The following is a 5534-nucleotide window of genomic DNA, read 5'->3' as shown; positions in this document are numbered from 1 at the left end:
GAAAATATCTGTCCCCTCGATTGGGTTCTTCTGAATCATTCAGTTGTTGATGCTCTTTGTGTAACTGAAGGAATACAAGGTAGGCGTACTTTACTGGTGCGGTTTATTCAAGGTGTGTCAGTCGGTGCCTAACGTGCAGGTAGAGTTGCCAACCGCCTCTTGTTTTGTACCTGTGTTCCAAATTGAACAGCAATGTGGTGAACTTTGTCCTGATTGAAGACTATCGCCACAAGGATCCTGCATTCATGTTTACAAAACTGCTTCTGCCAGCTCCGACATGTCTGCCTCCTGCCTGCCTCGGTGGGTGGCCCTAGGATACAAGGTTTTTTTGTCGTTCATGACTTAGCTTTTCAGGTGTGCTTGTAGATATCACAGATATCATGGTGAGTGGCTTCACATCATAGAATGTCACAAACCTGTCACCAGTGGATGGTGAGGAGCGAGCTGATCTCTCAGTGCTTTTATGCCGATGCAGGTGAGATTCATGAAGCGTTGTTGTTTGTAGTAGACAATGCTGATCCAAGCTCCATTTTAACTTGTTTCACTAACAGTTCCTGCGACCAGAAGAGCTGATGTGGCGACTTCACATCAAGCTTTGAATTTTGATGGAATACCTCTTGGGACACCCATTCAGACATGAAAGTTTCATCACACCTCATCCACCCATCACTGCGTGAAACAAAGCATCATGGTGGCGTCTTATTAAAGGTGTTCTGAAACTTGATGGTCCCATCCAATAGCTGCTTCTGAGTCCAGTTCTACTATTGAAAGAGTCAGCCTTAACCGTGTCGACCAGTGCATGATACCAGTGCAGGATGCTTGATCTCATTCTTCCATCTCCTCCCAACCAGAATATATCACAGACGGTTATGTTGAAAACAATAGCAGTCCCTCAACAGTAGCAAGGTAAATCACTGTTTTTGTTAAAATTTCAACCTCTACACCTCAAGTACGTTTCTGGATGGTATAGTAAAGGTATACAAAACCAACAGACCCAGCAGGCCTGTTGTGCCCAAGGGCTCACATAAAAAATGCTGTTCATGAGGCAAAACCAAGAAACGCAGAGGAATTGTGGAACGTAGCACAATTGACTTGGGCTGCAATACCTGTTGACCATTGCCAGATGTTGGTGGACTCCATGCAGCACAGATGTGAAGCACTCATCAGAAACCATGACTATGCAACAAAATATTACTTTAGGATACTCAGCAAAGTCGAATTTTCAAATATTTCTTAGTTTCTAGGTTGAAAATTTGAGTTTCAAAAGACATTCATTGATTTTCTGTTTAATATAACATGTACTTACTTTTTTCCAATTTGATGGCTTTGAAATGTGCAGTATCCCCAATGCATTTGTCTTCTTTAAAGTATAATTTATTTGAAGAATTCTGGCATTTACTCACCTTTTGAAGAACACTGCTATTATTTTGATCACAACTGTGTGTGCGGGGTAAAGAGAAATTTCCTCAGAGAACTAACAAAGGGTGACAGTTTTTATTAATGGAGAGGCACCATCACTCTAGGTCCGGGCCAAGTGCCATGTGTGAGAGCTGGGATTAGGTCAAGGAAAACAAAGAGACAAAGCGCCACTCACCATCACAATTTCATCATTAGAAATGATGATATTTGAGGATATATGAGATATTTATCCAACATTTTGAAGGTATATATATATATATATATATATATATATATATATATATATATATATATATATATATATATATATATATATATATCAGATGGTACAATAAAACAGCCATGGTAAGCAGAGTTAAAAATAAATACAGCACGGAATGTTCATGTCATTTTTGGCTCAAACTGCAGGACCTTGTCTTTTTGCCAATTCACTCTCAGGCAACTGTCTGTCAGTCTCATTGCTGGTTCAATGAACCGTTGAAAAAATAAGACATGACTCATGATGCACTTGATGATGCACATTTGTGAGTGTGGAATTGTTGTAGTGTGTGCCAATGTGCCATGGGGAATCCTGCCTGAATTATGATTGTGCAATGCTTACCGGAAGGACAGGAAATGGTGCACCTCTGGCTGACAGTTTCTGGTTTTATTTTACCGCGCTAACTGTGGGCCAAGTCAATGTTTAATCCAACACAAGCTTCACACTTGTTCCTCTCTTCCCAACATTGTGCAAGCACACTCATGCATGAGGCATCAGTAAAAATAGTAATTACAGGAGTGATATCATGTTTCTCAAAATATGGATGATGCAGATTTAATTAAACTTTTCCATGTAAATATTTGTTTTCATATGTCAGTTGAATCAGGATCAGTGTATCTTTTGCTCATTGGATTTTCACATTAAGAGGAGATATTGAAAAACAAAAAACAAGTGGTTATTTAATATTCATTTCAAAAACAAAAAAATGAAAATCTAATTACCAGTCGTCTTTTGCTTTCACAATTGAAAATGGTTAAACAAAATGTAAAAAATTATATATTTTTTTTATTTGATGAATACACTAAATGAAAATGACTGACATACTTAAACAGAAAAACAGGTTGTTACACAATTTCCAAGCACGAAATGTGATTATCATCAAAGTGAAGTGAGAGGAAAAGTATGACTTTGAACCTTGCGACAATATGATTTTAGAGACTCAAATAATGCCTGAATGTGGACTGCTAAGACTTTCAGCAAGAAGAGTAAAAAGATTTTGTGCTGAAAATGGTGCGAGTTTATGGAACGTGTCTGATCCCTGCCAAACCTTGAAGTCACACTCGTGCACAGCAAGAATCTCTCTGGGATTTAGTTTCCAGTATTGGGAGCCTGGAGGACAGAAATGATAAACAAATAACATGACATTACTTTTTCTCTCATTATCGTATACAAATCACATCACAGGCCATATTAACGTTACCGTTGAGCTGTTCTGGTGAGCGACGCTCTGGCGAGGCAGGCTGAGGTGTATTTTCGACTGCTGGATGTCGCAGGTGTCCGCATGAAAGCGAATCGTCGGTCCAGGGTTCCCGAAGCTGCTGAACTGTCTTCTGCCTCACCGTGAACTCCAGAGTGTCCCAGTAGGCCAAGGTCAAATCAGCTGAACAGACCGGACTCCTCAGGAAACAGGGCCAAGTTTGCTTCATCAGTCAAAAGTAAACACAAATCCACATCCATCAAACAACCAATAATAATTTATAACACAGAAAATTTGTCTTATTCACTGAGTCAATTGAACTAATTTTCATTCCTCTGACTGAACTTTGTTCACGGACTGAGCAAGAGAGACACGATAGGTAGCACAAGTTAGCTACTTCAGCGCTACAGCGAGTAGCTTTGCAAAATGACAAGGTATATATTACCTGAAAAATGCAGCTCACTTTGTTTGCACTCATGTCCTCGTCGTTGTACAGGTCCATCATCTCCGTATAGAGGCTTCACCTGGTGTTCCAAGACGCGCTCATTTTGAAAACCTTCACATCCGATCAAAAAAAGATAGGCAAATTAGTCCATCAGTTATTATCCTTTTATTATCCATTTTGACTCTAAAATGTATTATTTTGGATTGTGAAAGCAAGAAGAAGACCGGTGATGAAATTTTATTTTTTATGCTTTTGAAATTGATATTGAAGAAGCGCTCATTTTTCGTTTCTCAATATCTCCTCCTAACGTGACTATGCAAAAGATACTCTGACCCATCAGCTGAATGACAGAATCTGGAGGTGCTGAAACTTCAGGCAAGCATGTGTTCTGAGACTGCTCTGTCACAGGGTTGTTCCTGGTCATTGACCTTGATGAATCAAAGTGGTAAAGACATGACTTCATCCAATCTACTTTCTGTTTAACCACTTACAGAACGCGATATTTTTTTGAACCTGTGGAAGAAACGGTTCCTGTCCACTACAAGAAGCACCGCCCTTACATTTTCTGGGTGTGTCGTGTCTACTGTTGGCCACCAGGTGGCAGACGCTGCACTTCTGGAAGAGGAGGGCAGATTAATTGAAGGGCCATATTATAAAAACTGACTGTTGTGAGGGACCATCATGGCAAAAGAGCGGCAGTGATGACAACAAAACATGTCGGGGGAAAAAATCCAAACTATATCCTCAAATAACAGGAGGACAAACTGGACCGAAAACGATTAAATGTTAGGATATGAACAATTGTAAATATGCCACGAAACCTGAAATCTCAATAAATTGTTCATTTTATATGCATAGTATTTGAATATAAATCACAATTAAACTATGGACCAGACGTTTAAGAATGACAAAAAGGTAATTTATTTGAAAATACATTTTCAAGTTGCAGTCAATGTATTTCGATGAACAGGAAATATGCACAATAATGTTAAAGTAAAAGAAAAAAAAAAGCCTTAAAACAAGAACATATTTTAACTAATGTTGAGCTAGTAATGGCTAAAAAAGAAAAAGGACAAAAACAAATAGTAAGAAGAAGTACTACATATCAGTTGTATAGTTTTCATCTGACTTCATGCAGGCTACAAAAATATAGGAAAATGGCCGCATAAGACCACCCAACAATAGCTATGTGAAATCACGGCTGTTTCGCTGTTTGCACTTGAAGTTAAATGAAAATGTGCAAGTGACTTCACACTTCAATTTTCCAATGAGACACAATCTTTTGATTATTTGCTTTTTAAAGACTGATTAGAGTTTATTTGGGAGAAGAGTAGATAGTATGTGTTTAAATTATTTTTCCTGCCGCGCCTTGACAAAATTCAGTGCCAATTTTATAAACAATTAACTGAATTCCATTCCTAAAATATAAACATAGTATCAAGTAAAGATGCTATTTTTTGTTGTGAGTTACGAAACAAACAAAAAACACTTTTCCTTCTGTGACTTGTCAAGGACAAGGTACAGTAGCATCCACTTTTCGATGTGAAAACAATGAATTTAGTCTACTTTGTCTACCTGGATCTGATGATAGGAGAAGTCATTCATTCAACTGGCTGGACAGTGTGGAGTGCTTTTGGTTGTAAGTCTGCATTTCATGCTTGATCTCTTTGCCCAGAGACGGGACGCGAACCTGTGTGTCCAGTATCCGGACCTGCGGATGTGACAGAAAGCGGCGACTGAAGGTGATTAGAGGAAACACCAGAGACTGGTTCACCTGTGGAACCGCTGAGTCACTGGAAAAGACACAAACGGCGACAGCATCCGAGGAGAAACACCAACAGGCAGTTGATAAACCAGGTAAGTTGCGTCTCTGAGTGAAACTACGAAATTAACATGATGGTTTCAAAATGTTTTATGCCCATTTTCGATTCATTAAATATTTATTAATGATGTAATCATCGGTCATGTCAGTATTTTTTATTTGGTTGTGGAATTAGAGTAATTAATGCTTGGTGGGTGTTGATTCTCTATTCTCAAATATCCACACAGATCCACACAAGATATTCACGAGGAACCGTGTGATCAGATTGTTTCAGCAGTTGCATCCTGTTGACAGATGAGCTTCCTCATAAACACAGTTCGGCGTGTTTTTGACGAGTCGACACAGTCACATGATTGTCTTAAAGCGGTACGCGCACCTACGCGGGGTTGCT

At 39.0% G+C, this 5534-nt stretch overlaps 1 long non-coding RNA gene across 1 annotated transcript; it reads right to left on the bottom strand.

Annotated features, from left to right (window-relative positions):
- Positions 1-2508: 2508 nt before the first annotated feature.
- LOC128757828 (uncharacterized) lies at positions 2509-5172 on the bottom strand. The gene is made up of 4 exons (XR_008414404.1): positions 4897-5172; positions 3322-3432; positions 2880-3099; positions 2509-2788 (listed from the first exon to the last, which is right to left on the bottom strand). It is a non-coding gene; the product is annotated as an uncharacterized LOC128757828 (long non-coding RNA).
- Positions 5173-5534: the final 362 nt, after the last annotated feature.

Source organism: Synchiropus splendidus, chromosome 4 (genome assembly GCF_027744825.2).
Source record: "Synchiropus splendidus isolate RoL2022-P1 chromosome 4, RoL_Sspl_1.0, whole genome shotgun sequence".
Lineage (NCBI taxonomy): Eukaryota > Metazoa > Chordata > Actinopteri > Syngnathiformes > Callionymidae > Synchiropus > Synchiropus splendidus.
This window is presented reverse-complemented; position numbering and strand designations above follow the sequence as displayed.